We start from the raw sequence: 20273 nt of genomic DNA, 5'->3' as shown, positions 1-20273 counted from the left end.
ACCTTCCCAGTGGATTCTCCTAAGACTGTGTTCCGTTGAGAGGGATTGGAAGGGGGTTTGGCAGGGATTGAAGTAGATTTAATCCCCACAAGTCAAAACCTCTCCAAATCCCCTCCAATCCCCTTGTGGAGGGGTGTAACCGAACAAGGCCTAAATGGAGATCCGAGAGCTCACCTGGAAAGAGAGTGCTATGAGATTTGGAACACATTGCCAGGAGCCCCCCTAGTGCTTCTTAGGCCAGATCTTGGCTGAATGCATGCTCTTACAGCGGTGGCATTTGTCTTGACGGAGATGCTTTTGATTCTGGTTTGCTCTATCGGCACCATGACAATGAATGAGATCTAGATAACGCTAGCTTCGCGCTCAGGCTTGACTCCAAAAAGAATGCGGACGCTGGTGAGAAGGTGGCCATTCTACCGTGTCCTTAGTTATGTGTGTTTGAGCCTGTGGTGATGTTAAGATAGTGTCTTGAATCTTGTTGTTATAGGTGCTTTTGTTGCTTGTATTACTTCGTAAGACTTGGTTGTTCAAGCTAAACAACTATCACCACCGGCCCCCTGAGCGGTAGTGTATAGAGGGCTTTATTTATTTATTTTAAGAATCGCGTATAGAATTTGTTTTTTTTTCATGAGAATCGTGTATAGAATTTGTGGAAGGGCTGAAAGAGCAACAAACATAGTGGGCCGTCGAGCTGAGGGCCAAATCGCTGAACAAACAACCTATCGCACGTGCCGACTCGATCGCCCATAATCCTGGGGACTCGCAATTGATGAACCGCCAATGCGGCGTATTCGTTTTCAACAGAAACAAACCGACTCGTTCGATCGATCGCCCATGCCACGGCGGCGCACAAACCTAGGTTGATCCATAAATTACTCCTGCCACGACCATCCATCGCCCCATCTACTCGCTCTCACGCCATGGCCGCCGCCGACCGTCTCTCCGCCCTGGCCGACGATCTCCTGCAGCACATCCTGTCCTTCGCGCCGGCCAAGGAGGCCGCGGCCAGCGCCGCGCTCTCGCGCCGGTGGCGCCCGCTGTGGCGCCGCACCAGCGCCCTCAACCTCGACAGCAGGGCCTACCGCCACTCCGACGACTTCTTCCGCCACGGGGAGGCCGCCCTCGGCAGCCGCCTTCGGACGCCGCCCAGGAGGCTCACGCTCTTCCTGGTGGAACGCGCCTACCTCGTCGGCGACACCTGGGGTTACTTGATGGACGAGGACGCGGAGCCGGCGTACGACGCCAGGATCCCCGGCCTCCTTGCTGACCCCGCCGCGGCCGCGCTCGAGGAGCTCCGCATCGCCGCCGAGCATTCCTACCCCTTCATGTACGTCCCGCCACTGTCCTCCCTGCCGTGCGCCGCCACCACACTCCGGGTGCTGGAGCTCCACCACTGCGACCTCCAGCCGCCGGCGCCGTCTACGGAGCCGTCCACGTGCCTCGCTTTCCCGTGCCTCACGGATCTGTCGCTGCGCGGCTGCACTTACCTGCAGGGGTATCTCCAGGCCGTGGTCGACGCCGCGCCGGCGCTAACCATGCTTGCGCTGGTGGACGTCACTAATAAGCCGCCAAAGCTGGCCGGTTCCGGCAAGAGGGATCGCTACGAGGAATCCAAGTCTTTCAACCTGCCCCTGCACCTCCGGTCCCCGACGGTCACCACCTTGGTGCTCGAGACCAATGACTCCCGGGAGGATGAGCTCGAGGAGTCCCGCAACATCGGCATACAGCTTGACATGCCAAGCCTGCGCTCCTTCCGCTACAAGGGGTTCCCCGTCAAGCTCTGGCTCCCACCGCCGGTGCCGGGGCTGGCACGAGTCAACCTCGACACCTGTCTCCGCGAGAGAAGCTTCTATAAGTGCGAGCCCGTGGCTGCCATGCTGGCGAGCTTCTCCAGCACTAGGGCCCTCAAGCTGCACCTCGTCGCCATCGAGGCGATCATCTCCGACCCCGATGAGGACTCTAGCAACCAAAACCCCGGCGAGGCCACCATCCTCCCGACCTTCCCAAACCTCAAGCTCCTCGAGATACACGGGCTCTTCAAGTATCGGAACAACAACACGGCGCTGGCACTGGCCACGCTTCTCCGCGCCTGCCCGGCGTTGTCGGAGCTCCGGCTCAGGCTAAACATGGCGTCAGACTACCACTACAATCGCAAGACCGAGGAACGAGAAGCCGGAGGCCCCTTCGCCCTTTCGGTGGAAAGGTTCAAGAGACTCGGGTCAATGTGCGCCGAACACCGTGATGACGTGGATCTCGGCGCGGTCTCGAACCTCGCGGACCCTTTCACCAACAGCTGCACGTTTGGCTGCCTGAGGACGAGCCTGCGGAAGGTGACGCTGCAGTTTAAGTCCAAGGAGGTCAACTGTTTTCAGGTGCAGTTGGCCAAGTTCCTTGTGGAGAACGCCATGGTGCTTGAGGAGATGCACGTCGAGGATGGGGACCAGTTCTGGCCGGACCACCTCTGGGACAAGCTAACGAGATGGAGGGCCGACGTGTTCCGGAGGAGGAACCTGCCGGACACGGCCGCCGGCTTTAGAGTCTACCAGCTAGCTAATCATGTGGAAGATCCTAGGGTACGTTATTGATACTAGTAAAAGGCACGTGCAATGCACGTGTAGAATCCACGGAATGCAAATTGATATTACCTCTATCTCAAATTAATTGTCTTAAATTTGTGTAGATACGGAGGGAGTATAAAATTAAGTGTGATTATTTTTGTGCTCTCCGTTTCTTGGTGATTACTCTTTCTTCGTTATATGTCTATTCAAAGAAATCGTCTGCAACATCATAGCAATTTTCACTTCCAAAGTTCCAATGATCATGGACTACATCTTAACACTGTACTTCACAAACGATTCAAGAGCCTTCAACTTCCATTCAGCATTGAAAGGCAAGCGTGTGGTGATCAAAAGCTCCTGCGAATAGAGGATCTGGAATCAAGGTTCCAACTGCATTGAAAAATGGGTCTGTCTATGACACATCTAGATGTGCCATAATTATTGCACATCTAAGTGACTCAATCAAACTAGAAATAAAAAGAAAAAAGACAAAAGAAAATGCTTACCCGAATCTTAGCGTAAAATCAATGACATAGAACTTAGACGTGCAATATAGTACTTAGAGCACATCTAGATGTGCTTTAGCAAAACTGTTGAAAAATCACATGATTATTTTTTGCACTTGATCTCACATGATTGTATTATAAGAATGATCTTTTGATGTCGTACAATTGACATCATATTGTATCGCATCAGTCAGATGCAAAAATATCTTTCACTTTTGATGAAGACACTTAATCAACCATTGAAAGATTTGTATTATCTATTAAAGGACTTTGTGCTTCCATCTGAATGAATCTTGTTGGATCCACTTCACCATACTTCCTTATTTTACTGTTATTGATATACCATCTTAAACATAAGAGATTACAGATTAGCATCGCCCTGTTGGATGTGTCTGTCAGGAACGGCTATAAGTACGGCACAAGTGATTATATATCATGGTCACAAATATATGATAGCAAAAAAAGCTATGTCTAGCAGATAGGCACAAGACGTAGTTGTACTCTTCTTCTACTTCCTTTTTGTCAAAGGGCAATCTTGAACTATTATTGTTGGGCGAACTTGTTCACTCATTGTCTAGCACCTAGATAAGAAAAAAAAATTGTGCAGTCATGTATAACGTTTAGTCACTATGTACCTCAGTTTACAGTCAGCCATCATTTTCTGTTTGTCATAAGCAGGTGATGTTATATGAACACGCCCTCCATTTAATCTAAGGGAGCCTAAATAGATGAAACGTAATTATGATGTAAACAAGACATATATGAGCTCCTAAATGGGAAGAAAATGTTATACGACCAGGCTGTGGCGGAGCCAGGAATTATAGATCGGGGGGGCCAAATGACTCAAAATTTTGATAACAGAGGCCAAATTATAGTAATACATGTATTTTTTCCTAAATTATACATTGTTCATCTTAAAATTAGGACTAAAACAGGGATGTCAGGGGGCCACGGCCCCTGCTGGTCCCCCTGTCTCTGCCACTGCGACCAGGTCACATGCTTCCGAACAAATGGCCCTATCCATCGTACGATAGGTGGAAGCATGAAACTTCAAGCGACCAGCGTATCCGGTGGTTCATCGTTACCTTTAATTCCTTTCCAAAAGAAATCGTGCCCCTTCCAAATTGTATTGCCGCCGGTGCTCACAAGTGGATGACCCTCACATGCCTGGTACTGCGAAGAGCAGGAGCCCGCAGAGTAGCTACTCCGACGAGCCGGCGTCGCGAGCACTACATGTAGCCCTCGCTGACCGGTGCGCTCCCCGCCGACAACATCCGCCAGCCATATTTACTTGGAGATCCACGTTTCCACGTGTCGTACAATGGATAAGGGTCGTTCGTTCGGAAGCATGCCACTCGGTCGTATACGATTTTCTTCCTCCTAAATGTCCTCAGATAAAATAACATAAACATAAGACCATGATCATTTCAAAATGCTGAAATCATTTGTGTAACTTCATTATTATTATTTTTGCGGGGTTTTGTGTATAACTAAATGCTAATACATTCATCCCAACAAATTCAATAGGTTATGTTTATGCCTCAAAGAACTGTAATAGGTTTTGGTTTGACAAATACTTGCTACCTCTTGAGCACTGCGTTGGTTTTCCCTTGAAGAGGAAAGGGTGATGCAGCAAAGTAGTGTAAGTATTTCCCTCAGTTTTGAGAACCGAGGTATCAATCCAGTAGGAGGCTACACGCAAATCCCTCGTACCTACACAAACAAATAAGAACCTTGCAACCAACGCGATAAAGGGTTGTCAATCCCTTCACGGCCACTTGCAAAAGTGAGATCTGATAGAGATAATAAGATAAATATTTTTCGTATTTTTGTTGTATAGATTGAAAAGTAAAGATTGAAAAATAAACGGCGACAGAAATAACTAGTTGACGGGAGATTAATATGATGAAAAATTGACCCGGGGGCCATAGGTTTCACTAGTGGCTTCTCTCAAGATAGCATAAGTATTACGGTGGGTGAACAAATTACTGTCGAGCAATTGATAGAAAAGTGCATAGTAAAATGAGAATATCTAGGCATGATCATGTATATAGGCATCACGTCCGCGACAAGTAGACCGAAACGATTCTGCATCTACTACTATTACTCCACACATCGACCGCTATCCAGCATGCATCTAGAGTATTAAGTTCATAAGAACAGAGTAACGCATTAGGCAAGATGACATGATGTAGAGGGATAAACTCAAGCAATATGACATAAACCCCATCTTTTTATCCTCGATGGCAACAATACAATATGTGACGTTTCCCCTTCTGTCACTGGGATCGAGCACCGCATGATTGAACCGAAAGCTAAGCACTTCTCCCATTGCAAGAAAGATCAATCTAGTAGGCCAAACCAAACTGATAATTCGAAGAGACTTGCAAAGATAACCAATCATACATAAAAGAATTCAGGGAAGATTCATATATTGTTCATAGATAATCTTGATCATAAACCCACAATTCATCGGATCTCAACAAACACACCGCAAAAAGAGTTGCATCGAATAGATCTCCAAGAAGATCGAGGAGAACTTTGTATTGAGATACAAAGAGAGAGAAGAAGCCATCTAGCTAATAACTATGGACCCGAAGGTCTGAGGTAAACTACTCACACATCATCGGAGAGGCTATGGTGTTGATGTAGAAGCCCTCCATGATCGATGCCCCCTCCGGCGGAGCGCCGGAAAAGGCCCCAAGATGGGATCTCACGGGTACAGAAGGTTGTGGCGGTGGAAATAGGGTTTCGTGGTGCTCCTGGATGTTTTCGGGGTATATGGATATATATATATAGGAGGAAGAAGTAGGTCGGTGGAGCTGCGAGGGGCCCACGAGGGTGGGGGCGCGCCTCCCTGCCTCGTGGCCTCCCCGCTTCTTTCTTGACGTCCACTCCAAGTTCCCTGGATCACGTTTGTTCCAAAAATAACTCTCCCGAAGGTTTCATTCCGTTTGGATTCCGTTTGATATTCCTTTTCTGCGAAACACTGAAATAGGCAAAAAACAGCAATTTGGACTGGGCCTCCGGTTAGTAGGTTAGTCCCAAAAATAATATAAAAGTGTATAATAAAGCCCATTAAACATCCAAAACAGATAATATAATAGCATGGAACGATAAAAAATTATAGATACGTTGGAGACGTATCAAGCATCCCCAAGCTTAATTCCTGCTCGTCCTCGAGTAGGTAAATGATAAAAACAGAATTTTTGATGTGGAATGCTACCTAGCATATTCTTCAATGTAATTTTCTTTATTGAGGCATGAATGTTCAGATCCGAAAGATTCAAGATAAAAGTTTAATATTGACATAAAAATAATAATACTTCAAGCATACTAACTAAGCAATTATGTCTTCTCAAAATAACATGGCCAAAGTAAGTTCATCCCTACAAAATCATATAGTTTGGTCATGCTCCATCTTCGTCACACAAAATATTCAAATCATGCACAACCCCGGTTCCAGCCAAGCAATTGTTTCATACTTAAGAATTTTCAAACTTTTTCAACTTTCACGCAATATATGAGCGTGAGCCATGGACATAGCACTATGGGTGGAATAGAATATGATGATGGGGATTGTGTGAGAAGACAAAAAAAAGGAGAAAGTCTCACATTGACGCGGCTAATCAACGGGCTAGGGAGATGCCTATCAATTGATGTCAATGCAAGGAGTAGGGAGTGCCATGCAACGGATGCACTAGAGCTATAAATGTATGAAAGCTCAACAAAAGAAACTAAGTGGGTGTGCATCCAACTTGCTTGTTCATGAAGACCTAGGGCATTTGAGGAAGCCCATTGTTGGAATATACAAGCCAAGTTCTATAATGAAAAACTCCCACAAGTATATGAAAGTGACAAAACAAGAGACTCTCTAGCATAAAGATCATGGTGCTACTTTGAAGCACAAGTATGGAAAAAAGGATAGTAGCATTGTCCCTTTTTATTTCTTTTTTCTTTTTTTTGGGCCTCTCTTTTTTTCTCTTTTTTTCTTTTTTTTGGGACAATGCTCTATGAATGATGATCATCACACTTCTATTTATTTACAACTCAATACTAGAACAAAATATGACTCTATATGAATGCCTCCGGCGGTGTACCGGGATGGGCAATGAATCAAGAGTGACATGTATGAATAATATGCATGGTGGCTTTGCCACAAATACGATGTCAACTACATGATCATGCAAGGCAATATGACAATGATGAAACATGTCATAATAAACGGAACGGTGGAAAGTTACATGGCAATATATCTCGGAATGGCTATGGAAATGCCATGATAGGTAGGTAGGTGGCTGTTTTGAGGAAGATATAAGGAGGTTTATGTGTGATAGAGCGTATCATATCACGGGGTTTGGATGCACCGGAGAAGTTTGCACCAACTCTCAAGGTGAGAAAGGGCAATGCACGGTACCGAAGAGGCTAGCAATGATGGAAGGGTAAGAGTGCGTATAATCCATGGACTCAACATTAGTCATAAAGAACTCACATACTTATTGCAAAAATCTACAAGTCATCAAAACCAAGCACTACACGCATGCTCCGAGGGGAAGGGTTGGTAGGAGTTAACCATCGCGCGATCCCGACCTCCACACAAAGGATGACACTCAAAAAACACTTCATGTTTCAAATTTATTACACAATGGTTACCATACGTGCATGCTACGGGACTTGCAAACTTCAACACAAGTATTTCTCAATTTCACAATTACTCAACTAGCACAACTTTAATATCACTATCTCCATATCTCAAAACAATCATCAAGTATCAAACTTCTCATAGTATTCAATGCACTTTATATGAAAGTTTTTATTATATCCATCTTGGATGCCTATTATATTAGGACTAAGATTTTAGCCAAAGAAAATTACCAAGCTGCTCTAAAGGACTCTCAAAATAATATAATTGAAGCATGAGAGATCAATAATTTCTATAAAATAAAACCACCACCGTGTTCTAAAAAGATATAAGTGAAGCACTAGAGCAAAATTATCTAGCTCAAAAGATATAAGTGAAGCGCATAGAGTATTCTAATAAATTCCGATTCATGTGTGTCTCTCCCAAAAGGTGTGTACAGCAAGGATGATTGTGGTAAACTAAAAATCAAAGACTCAAATCATACAAGACGCTCCAAGCAAAACACATATCATGTGGTGAATAAAAATATAGCATCAAGTAAAGTTACCGATGGACGAAGACAAAAGAGGGGATGCCTTCCGGGGCATCCCCAAGCTTAGGCTTTTGGTTGTCCTTGGATTTTACCTTGGGTTGCCTTGGGCATCCCCAAGCTTAGGCTCTTGCCACTCCTTGTTCCATAATCCATCAAATCTTTACCCAAAAACTTGAAAACTTCACAACACAAAACTCAACAGAAAATCTCATGAGCTCCGTTAGCGAAATAAAACAAACCACCACTTTAAGGTACTGTAATGAACTCATTCTTTATTTATATTGGTGTTAAACCTACTGTATTCCAACTTCTCTATGGTTCATAACCTCCGATCCTAGCCATAGATTCATCAAAATAAGCAAACAACAGACGAAAAACAGAATCTGTCAAAAACAGAACAGTCTGTAGTAATCTATATCTAACGCAAACTTCTGTAACTCAGAAAAATCTACCAAAATAGGACGACCTAGATAATTCTTTTATTGATCTACTGCAATTGGAATCAGTATTTTATCACGTTCGGGTGATTTTTAACAATTGTTTTCGTGAGCAGAAAGTTCCTGATTGTTTCAGCAAGATCAAATAATTACTATCCAAGATGATCCTATAGGTTTTACTTGGCACAAACACTAATTAAAACATAAAACCACATCTAACCAGGGGCTAGATCAAATATTTATTACTAAACAGACATAAAAAGCAAGAAAATAAAATAAAATTGGGTTGCCTCCCAACAAGCGCTATCGTTTAACGCCCCTAGCTAGGCATAAAGGTAAGGATAGATCTAAGTATCATCATCTTTAGTATGCAATTCATAGGTGGATCTCATAATAGATTCATAAGGTAATTTAGTTTTCTTTCTAAGAAAGTGTTCCATGCCTTTCCTTAACGGAAATTGGAATCTATATTCCCTTCTTTCATATCAATAATTGCACCAATCGTTCTAAGGAAAGGTCTACCAAGGATAATAGGACATGAAGGATTGCAATCTATATCAAGAACAATGAAATCTACGGGCACATAATTCCTATTTGCAACAATAAGAACATCATTAATTCTTCTCATAGGTTTCTTAATGGTGGAATTTGCAAGGTGCAAGTTTAAAGAACAATCATCAAATTCACGGAAACCTAACACATCACACAAAGTTTTCGGAATCGTGGAAACACTAGCATCCAAATCACACAAAGCATAACATTCATGATCTTTAATTTTAATTTTTATAGTAGGTTCCCACGCATCATAAAGTTTTCTAGGAATAGAAACTTCTAATTCACGCTTTTCTCCATAGGATTGCATTAAAGCATCAACGATATGTTTGGTAAAAGCCTTATTTTGACTATAAGCATGTGGAGAATTTAGCACGAATTGTAACAAGGAAATACAATCTATTAAAGAACAATTATCATAATTAAATTTCTTGAAATCCAAAATAGTGGGTTCATTGCTATGTAAAGTTTTGACCTCGTCAATCCCACTTTTACAAATTTTTGCATCAAGATCTAAAAACTCCGAATCATTGGGACGCCTTTTAACTAAAGTTGACTCATCTCCAGTCCCATCATTATCAAGATTCATATGGCAAAACAAAGATTTAATAGGAGAAACATCAATCACTTTTAGATCTTCATCCTTATTATCATGAAAATTAGAAGAACACGCTTTTACAAAGCAATCTTTTTTAGCACGCATTCTAGCGGTTCTTTCTTTGCACTCATCAATGGAAATTCTCATGGCTTTGAGAGACTCATTGATATCATGCTTAGATGGAATAGATCTAAGTTTCAAAGAATCAACATCATGAGAAATTCTATCCACGCTCCTAGCCAACTCATCAACCTTAAGCAATTTTTCTTCAAGCAAAGCATTAAAATTCTTTTGTGAATTCATAAACTCCTTAACACTAGTCTCAAAATCAGAGGGCAACTTATTAAAATTTCCATAAGAGTTGTGGTAGGAATTACCATAATTATTAGAGGAATTACTAGGAAACAACCTAGGATTAAAGTTTCCTCTATACGCGTTGTTACCAAAATTGTTCCTACCAACAAAATTCACATCCATAGAATCATTATTATTCTCAATCAAAGTAGGCAAAGGCATATCATTAGTATCAGAAGAAACACTCTTATTAGCAAACAATTTCATAAATTCATCCATCTTTCCACTCAAAACATTAATCTCTTTTATCGCATGAACCTTTTTACTAGTAGATCTTTCGGTGTGCCATTGAGAATAATTAACCATAATATTATCTAGGAGTTTAGTAGCTTCTTCTAAAGTGATTTCCATAAAAGTGCCTCCCGCGGCCGGATCTAAAAGATTTCTAGAAGCAAAATTCAATCCAGCATAAAAAAATTGTATAATCATCCATAAATTCAAACCATGTGTAGGGCAATTACGTATCATTAATTTCATTCTCTCCCAAGCTTGTGTAACATGTTCATGATCAAGTTGCTTAAAATTCATAATATCGTTTCTAAGAGAGATGATCTTAGCGGGAGAAAAATACTTAGAGATAAAAGCATCTTTGCACTTATTCCATGAATCAATACTATTTTTAGGCAAAGACGAAAACCAAGTTTTAGCCCGATCTCTAAGCGAAAAAGGAAATAGCTTCAATTTAACAATATCATTGTCCACATCTTTCTTCTTTTGCATATCACACAAATCAACAAAGCTGTTTAGATGGGTAGCGGCATCTTCACTAGGAAGGCCGGCGAATTGATCTTTCATGACAAGATTCAACAAGGCAACATTAATTTCACAAGATTCAGCATCGGTAATAGGAGCAATCGGAGTGCTAAGAAAATCATTGTTGTTGGTATTGGAAAAGTCACACAATTTAGTATATCTTGAGCCATCGTGACGAACGATCCAACACACAAGCACACACAAGAAGAAAGCGAAAGAAAAAAAGAACGGAAAAAGAGGGCGAATAAAACGGCAAGGATGAAGTGGGGGAGAGGAAAACGAGAGGTAAATGGCAAATAATGTAATGCGAGGGATGAGAGTTTGTGATGGGTACTTGGTATGTCTTGACTTGTGCGTAGACTCCCCGGCAACGGCGCCAGAAATCCTTCTTGGTACCTCTTGAGCACTGCGTTGGTTTTCTCTTGAAGAGGAAAGGGTGATGCAGCAAAGTAGCGTAAGTATTTCCCTCAGTTTTGAGAATCAAGGTATCAATCCAGTAGGAGGCTACACGCAAATCCCTCATACCTACACAAACAAATAAGAACCTTGCAAACAACGCGATAAAGGGGTTGTCAATTCCTTCACGGCCACTTGCAAAAGTGAGATCTGATAGAGATAATAAGATAAATATTTTTCGTATTTTTGTTGTATAGATTGAAAAGTAAAGATTGCAAAATAAACGGCGACAGAAATAGCTAGTTGACAGGAGATTAATATGATGGAAAATTGACCCGGGGGCCATAGGTTTTACTAGTGGCTTCTCTCAAGATAGCATAAGTATTACGGTGGGTGAACAAATTACTGTCGAGCAATTGATAGAAAAGTGCATAGTAAAATGAGAATATCTAGGCATGATCATGTATATAGGCATCACGTCCGCGACAAGTAGACCGAAACGATTCTGCATCTACTACTATTACTCCACACATCGACCGCTATCCAGCATGCATCTAGAGTATTAAGTTCATAAGAAGAGAGTAACGCATTAGGCAAGATGACATGATGTAGAGGGATAAACTCAAGCAATATGCACTACAACAGGACCCCTCCTATAGCAATGCTTTTTTCCGTATCTAAGAGTCCATATATGCGTTGCTAGTGCCTTTACCAACGGTTTTGGATGCGTAGCCTTATCCAATGTTGCTAGCTCGTAACACAACACTTATATAGCCATTGGTAAAAGGAACGTTGCAAAAGTGCAACACATAAAACCGACTATTACTACACTTTTATACGTTGGTGCTGAATGTACAAGAATCCAAATCTCATTGCTTGGTAACAAAGAGTTTCCAACACTTCATGTCTTGGTACATATATAATGTGAATATTATTATGATTATATATATTGCCATCAATTAAATTAATGCTCCAAACATAGGAAAAAATAAGAGAAAATACTCAGGAGGGGAAGAAATCATATATTGGATAAAACTTTTGTATTACAGTAGTGGATATTACATGAGGAACATCATCCAAATATGCTGCATAATCTAAATATTTTCTTCACAGCGAAGCGAAACTTTAACTGAAAGAATCCATCAACATCCCTACAACTAAACTAAAACGTAACTGAGGAACATCATCTAGCAACATCAACAATGTCCCTAGTACTTAACAAAACCAAAAGCATCCATCATCATCATCATCATGAACTGGAACTTCATCATCATTGCAGTATACTTGCCACGCACCCATATAATCATCCATATATCTTTTGAATCTACAAAAAAAATAACAAATTGAATTGTTAATACACAATGCATTGACATGATGCAAGTAGTGATGAGGCAAGGTATTAGACGCATACAAAGGTTGAAAGCATACAAACACTAAAAATACTAAGTCGTGTTATCTCTATGTAGCAGCAAAGTCTCTAGAGAATGCCCACTTAGATGTCTTGTTGTTTAGCCTATTAGCTTGAACAAAATAGTTTTAAAAGGAGGTTTGATAGTGGGAGATACACTTGTGTAAATGAGAAAAGTATGGCACCTCCGCCCAGATGTTGGAAGTTACGCGACATTTATCATAATTTGCAAAATAAATATGTATCTATAAACCTTTATTATTTAAACTTTCGAGTGGCTATTTTCTAAAGGTGTTGATTACATTAGCAGTATTTTCTTGAACCATCAATTGCAAATGTCACAATATTTTATCCAGGGTGTAGATTTTCTACAGTGATATATTTACCAAGAAGATATCTGCAAGAAAATCTATTATAAATCTCCAAGCATGGATATCTTAATGGCCATAAAATCTTAATTAATAAATTGTTGAGCTAATCAAAGGAATGAATATTTAAATCACTTATTGTGAAATATATATTGCACTAATACGAAATCAAGCTCAAACTAAATTCTACTCCCTCCGTCCCATCATTTAAGACGTTTTTTGACACTAGAGTAGTGTCCAAAAACGTCTTACATTAATTATGGGAAGGAGGGAGTAGAATATATGTTAGCAGGAAACCTTAAAGTACCTACCGTTTCGTTGAAAGGTATCAAATTCCGTTAGTAATTATGCTGAACTGTCCACCTTCACATTATACACTACATGTAGCAATACAGAAAGGATTAGTAACTGCAGTAGTATTAGTTTACTCAAGGAAGGGCTTCTCCATTATATCGTCACAACAAACAATGAAAAACATAGGGAGGGAGCCTAGCAAGCTGACACTCAGATTCTTTTTATCTTTTGATGGAATGCCTTTTTCAATTAACGTTGTATCTATGATTTCAGGTTGATGCTGATGTGTGCAAATTTCAGGTTAGGCTCATACATTACCAACCAACATTAGAAAGGAAGGAGTCATGCATTGCATTAAATTACAGGGGGGGAAAGAAAGCAAATGACCTTAGAATGTGGTGATGCAAACCATGTTCCAGCAATACACAAAGAAATGCCGACATATGCATCTCCTCAAGCCATGGTACATCATGGCGCTTCTCTGTTTTGGAGCTCATTAGGAACCGGCCAACAGATCTATGCGCAATGTGAGGCATGAATTGAATTTCAACAGAACAATTACTTGTGTATTTGAGAAAACAAATTAGTTTCAAAGCTCAGGAAATTATTTGCAATCAAATCAGGGATATCCATCAAAAAAGTACCATAGAATTGATCAGTATATTACTTGGTAGCATTAGTTAGATCCATCCGCACCTTACTGCCAGCATGCTTGTGAACATCATGTGCGTTTTATGCCTCCAGGACCGCATCCAAGCGACCAAGCCTCATAGCGCTGCATCAACCTGCACTTCTCAAATTAATTCATATATACAATTAGTTGTAGGAAGTGGAGACAGGGCAACGTGCGTCGATGCATCATGAGGATAGAGGCAGCCAAAGCGTTAGGCAATCAAAATCCACCAAAACAGACCTGTAGGCTGCACTTTCTCACTAGAGCCTACATCTCAAATTGCAGGAGCACAACATAAAAATTCTCAAAACGGAAACCAACTGCCTTCTTGCTCATTGGATACCTGCAATAAGTCTGCCCTACTTCATCGAATCTATGGTGGTAGCACTAGGGGTTAATCTTGCAGTTCAATCGAAGCATCAATTAACACTGTAGCAGCACAACAAGATCAAATTGACCACAAGCAGCAGGCACTTGGGCCCAAACAGTGGAAAATCCTAACACCACCAGAACAAAAATGGCTCCTGATGTGCCACCAAACAGAGCAGAGAGGAGTGGAACGACTCACCTGGCTCCATGTCTGCTTCATCCCGAGCAGCAGCAAGGTTGTCCACTGGCCGTTCCTCCCTCCACATCTACATGAGAAGAGAAGATGTTATAGACAGGGGGAGAGAGATGACGAAGCCAGGGGAGGGGTGCACTCACCGGACGAGAGGAGGAGGACATGGCAACCGGTGCCGTCGCCTATGCCCGAAACCCTAGCCATGGGGGGTGGGGGTCGCGGGTGGGCTTTGGTGGCTTCGAGCGTCGGATCTAGCCGGATGGGAGGGCGCCCCGGTGCGAGGAGAGCTCGGGTTGTGCTTCGCGGTGGCGGGATTCGCCGAGCGTCGCCTGAATCAGCCGTCGCCGGTGGCGCAGCGAGGAGCAGCGTGAAGAGAGAGATGGGAGGCGAGAGGGATGGGCGGGTAGGAGATGCTACGGCTACTGCAGCCTCCGGAGCTGCGAGGTGGGTGGAGAGGAGGGGGAGGGCCGGCGGCGAGGTGGGTCGGAGAAGGAAGAGGAGGTGGTGGGTGGCGGTGAGGTGGGAGGGATAAAGGACGAGGTGGGAGAGATAAGGGGAATCGGCAAGATCTGTTTCTCATCCCTCTGTCCTTTCTGTTTTCTTTTCATATATGTACAGGGATAGGGCCGTGAGGTGCAGCTCTACAACGTATTATGCTGCACGGCTTATATGTGTATCTACTATAAATTTTGTAACGTATAGTCAAATTGTTGTAGAATTTGTGTTGCTTTATATAGGGTATCCTTGTAGTGATTACATAAACCCATCTTTTTATCCTCGATGGCAACAATACAATACGTGACGTTTCCCCTTCTGTCACTGGGATCGAGCACCGCATGATTGAACCCAAAACTAAGCACTTCTCCTATTGCAAGAAAGATCAATCTAGTAGGCCAAACCAAACTGATAATTCGAAGAGACTTGCAAAGATAACGAATCATACATAAAAGAATTCAGAGGAGATTCAAATATTGTTCATAGATAATCTTGATCATAAACCCACAATTCATCGGATCTCGACAAACACACTGCAAGAAGAGTTACATCGAATAGATCTCCAAAAAGATCGAGGAGAACTTTGTATTGAGATCCAAAGAGAGAGAAGAAGCCATCTAGCTAATAACTATGGACCCGAAGGTCTGAGGTAAACTACTCACACATCATCGGAGAGGCTATGGTGTTGATGTAGAAGCCCTCCGTGATCGATGCCCCCTCCGGCGGAGCGCCGGAAAAGGCCCCAAGATGGGATCTCACGGGTACAGAAGGTTGTGGCGGTGGAAATAGGGTTTCGTGGTGCTCCTGGATGTTTTCGGGGTATATGGATATATATAGGAGGAAGAAGTAGGTCGGTGAAGCTGCGAGGGGCCCACGAGGGTGGGGGCGCGCCCGGGGGGCAGGCGCGCCTCCCTGCCTCGTGGCCTCCCCGCTTCTTTCTTGACGTCCACTCCAAGTTTCCTGGATCACGTTTGTGCCAAAAATAACTCTTCCGAAGGTTTCATTCCGTTTGATATTCCTTTTCTGCGAAACACTGAAATAGGTAAAAAACAGCAATTTGGACTGGGCCTCCAGTTAGTAGGTTAGTCCCAAAAATAATATAAAAGTGTATAATAAAGCTCATTAAACATCCAAAACAGATAATATAATAGCATGGAACAATAAAAAATTATAGATACATTGAAGACATATCAATACTCAAACGGCTAGTGCACAAGAATAAAAAAACAATGCCTACAAATCACAACCAGTGTCGAATCTTAAGTTGATGCTTTGATTTGTTGAGGCTTGATTCCCATTAGTAAGAAGCATCTCCTATGGCGCAATCCGATGCAGAACATAAGCGAGACCAAGACAGCGAATGACTTCACTTGGACCTCACCCCGTGAAACAAGAGACCATGAAGCCAGTCAGCACGGCGCGTACGCGTAGTCTGGACATGTCAAATGAATGGATCATCGTAGGAAGGCTGGCTCGAAATTTTTGGGATAAAGATGCAGGAGCAGGGTTCTCCAGCGAGACGACCTCCACAACCTACGTGAGAGGGCGACAACGGTTTCAGGGAGAGATTCTAGGATGAAAAATGTATGCTAGTTTCCAGGGTGAGGGCCGAGGAGGAGCACAGGGATGCTTGGGTTCGCCGCCATGGCACATGCGGAAGGAGGGGTGAGCGGGCGGATGCACGCTGGGAGCGGACTCGGCGGAGGATGACGTCGACGTGAGGCCATGAGCAGAAAAGGTGGTGGCATAATGACAACAAATGGACTTACAGAAGGAGGTCAACCGAGAAGAATCGAGAAGGAACCCGACTGTATTTTGAACAACATGAGCCATCGGATACACGCAAATCAACACCAAATTTTTGTTGGATTCTCTTGTATCTAACCACCTTGGATTTGTGGCATCGAGGGCTGATATTGCTTGGAGTTGACGTTGTGGTGAGAATACTGTAGATGATGATGGTAAATTCCATGTTAAAAAACTGTTGTACTATAATAGTAGAGATAGAGACTAAATGAGAAGATGGCACACCCTCGTAGGCTAGGTGGGCCGGGTCGATGATTGAGGCATGTTTATCTCCATATCCAGCTTTTTTTAGAGTTTTCTTACCTGTGTTTTTGTAGAGGATGGTCAACATGAGTCGTATATTGTTTTGTTATTAACTCTGGGTGGTGATGTGGTATGAGTACAATGGACACGTGAGATTTATCGGGGTGTTCGCATGCCTTGACCACATCAGGGCCATCAAACATACAACAAATAGGCTACGCGTCTCGACGATCGCAAACAACACCATGTCCATCTTTGCCCCCATGTGCGGGGCCCAAAAGGCTGCGAGCACACGGGTGGTCCACCACATAAATCGACCAAGAAAAAATTAACGCAAACCCACCGGCCCATCGCATCCTGTTGCGGCTGCTCCCCAGTCTATCCAGTGCCAGGTAGCATCCAGGGATTATCGGTTGTAATTCTCATGATTAAACACATCCGGAGATTCTTAGAGCAATGGCTTTTACGGAGGCTTCTTCTCTTTCATAATCTTTATTTGAGAAACATTCTTCCTCCGAATCAGAGTCAGTTTCTTGTCTGTCTCTGTCCTCGGCTTGTAGCAGTTCGAGCAGTTCTTTGATGATGTGAGCTGGACTGTGGCAGCGCGCTGGTGGCCTTGTCCCCAGCGCACCCCAAATTTGAAGTAAAGCCCTCTCGCTCGGCGATAGTTGTGGAGCGCAGCCACGCGGTCTTCACCTCGACCAGGTTCAGGGCGTCGTTCCACAACTCTAGCCGGCTTCCTGTTTCGGATTTTGCCACGTAGACGACTTGAATGTTTTTTCCTCGGCGCGCTTTGATTCAGACCGTTTCATAATTCGACGTCTTTGCCCTTGGATGCCTGGTACTAGGCCTGATTCATGTTGGCCCCACGTGTTTGTATGCTACACAATTATATTCATTCAGTTTGGAGCAATCTAATTTCATTAGGATCCTTTTTTTTACAGTATTGAAAATTCAAATTACAATGTAGCTCATATGACTGTGCCACATCAGCAGGAGCAATTCATGAAGGTCCGGATGGTGATAAAGGGGGGAAAAGGTAGGCCCGGCTTGGCCCGGTTGGTTTATCCGTGACAGTTTTCGTGACAGTACCTCCGCGTCCGTCATTAAGGGGCTACCATTTTTGGGCCCAAACACATCTTGCTCGTCGGTGACGGTTTCCATGACGGATTTCCAGAACGTCACCAGGAATCCGTCATAGATTAACAGGTTTCTTGTAGGCGCTGCGTCCATTGCCCAGCGGTCTTCTGTTGCAGCTGGTGGAGCTGGTAACAGAGCGCGCGGTGGCGCTGCTGGCACGACAATTGCTGCCCTCGGTCACACAGGAGGTCGTGGCAGCACTTGATCTTATCGTCGGTACTCCCGTCGTGGCATCGCCTCCACTAGTTCTTCCTGCAATGTAGCCAAGGAAAACACATAGTCCAAGGTTTGGGGATGGTGTAAAGCAACACCAGCACATATTTCAGCCCGTATACCATCATGGAGTTGAGTTGTAAAATAAGTTGGATGAAATCCCGAATTATGAGCAAGGATTTGGTGCATCAATTCCTCAAACTGCCCCCTGTACTCAGCTATGGACCCTATCTGTTTTAACATGTTAAACCGACGAAGATGCCCTAATACTGATCACGACTAAAATTTTCAAAGATTTGCAGAGATCCTCCCAAGTGAAGGACCTACTGTCCGACTCATGCAGTTGGAGCCAGCGCGCTGCGGTGCCTGTGAATTGCAGGGTTGCCACTCTAACCCAGAGATCCTTTCGAATGCCATAGACTCGGAAGTATTTTTCGCATATGGTTTTCCAGAATCGTTGGTTCTCGCCATCAAACTGGGAAAAAAAATTCAATTTCGGCAGTGCCCAGTGTGCCTGATGTGAGGACGTGTGTGCTGTGTGCCATGCGGTGATTCCCAGCCAACGATGCGATCTAACTTACCCCAAGATGCACAATTTTCACGCGAAGAGAGAGACACACCCTTGACTGGAGGCGGCTGTAGGGTGGTAACTAGACCACCACATGAGCCAAACCCCAAGAGTTGCAGACTTCGCCGTGGCCACTTGGCCCGTGGTACCCTAGGCCAGCCGTCGGAGAAGGCGGCGTCGGATCCACCAACGCGTCCTCCGCTGCATTGCCCGGAGTCGCAAGAGCAGGCTGAATCGCGATCCGCGCCACTTGAGAGTGGAGTTCGTCGAGCTCGCGTTGCAGGCACGAGACCGTGGGTCGCCAGAGTTCCAGGGACACTTGCATCCCATCCAACTTCGCATCGTTGGCTGCCTGCCCCTCATTGACCGACCGGATCAGATCAACGATCTACGCCTCCATCACCGCCGCCTGCTTCGCCTGCTTAGTTTGATAGCGTGGTTTGGGTAGTTGTTTCCAGGTCGACTGGACCTCTGATACCACTTTTAATAGCCCTAATCTAGGGTAGAGAGGAGAGGGGTTGTTGGCAAAGGCGACCGGGGAGAGGAAAGAGGAGGAGGAGGCCCGTAGGAGAAGAACAACTTCTCTATTCAGTTCAGATATTTCATTCTCAATGCCCACACGACACAGCCATGGGAGAAGTACAGCTTGGCGTAGCCAGGCACACACCCACCGCTACTCTCCCTCTTAGATCCCGCTTGGCAGGGTCTTGAGCTTCAGCTCGCCCCTGGATCTCACTGTCTCGTAGGGCCGGTCCATTGATGACCACTGGCGGCTGTGGGGCCGCCATGTCAGTCGTGACAGCAGCTAACACAAGTTTGTTGCATTAGCATATTTATCATAGATGCTCCTAACTAATTAATCGTTCATGCAGAGTTGGAACTTAGCAGCGAGTGTTCTATATATATAATGGATATAGACAGATAGTGACACCAAACGCTACTAAATGACTAAACCAAGTCACGTATACACACATCACTTGTGTAAGCATCAACGCACGTAATCATATTAGTATATGCATTTTGTACACTGCTGCATATGCCAACTTATATTATTATTAACTGACAACTTCTAACCACCCATGCAATTCGCGAGTAGCTACGAGCTAAATTTTGTTCCCATCTGCCTCCGCACAGCAACGGATCAGCCACTCGGAATCTACACCGACACTCGTTCA

General features: G+C 43.8%; 1 long non-coding RNA gene across 11 annotated transcripts; it reads right to left on the bottom strand.

Annotated features, from left to right (window-relative positions):
• Positions 1 to 12330: 12330 nt before the first annotated feature.
• Positions 12331 to 15219, bottom strand: LOC109750503 (uncharacterized). Of its 11 annotated transcripts, none has more exons than XR_012188553.1 (6): positions 14777 to 15219; positions 14312 to 14706; positions 14066 to 14183; positions 13786 to 13914; positions 13416 to 13481; positions 12331 to 12652 (listed from the first exon to the last, which is right to left on the bottom strand). It is a non-coding gene; the product is annotated as an uncharacterized lncRNA (long non-coding RNA). The 11 variants fall into 11 exon arrangements; XR_012188551.1 differs by having other exon boundaries at positions 14095 to 14183; XR_012188557.1 differs by having other exon boundaries at positions 14095 to 14188; positions 14640 to 14706; positions 14777 to 15217.
• Positions 15220 to 20273: the final 5054 nt, after the last annotated feature.

The sequence above is a fragment of the Aegilops tauschii genome, chromosome 7, assembly GCF_002575655.3.
Source record: "Aegilops tauschii subsp. strangulata cultivar AL8/78 chromosome 7, Aet v6.0, whole genome shotgun sequence".
In the NCBI taxonomy this organism is placed as follows: Eukaryota; Viridiplantae; Streptophyta; class Magnoliopsida; order Poales; family Poaceae; genus Aegilops; species Aegilops tauschii.
This window is presented reverse-complemented; position numbering and strand designations above follow the sequence as displayed.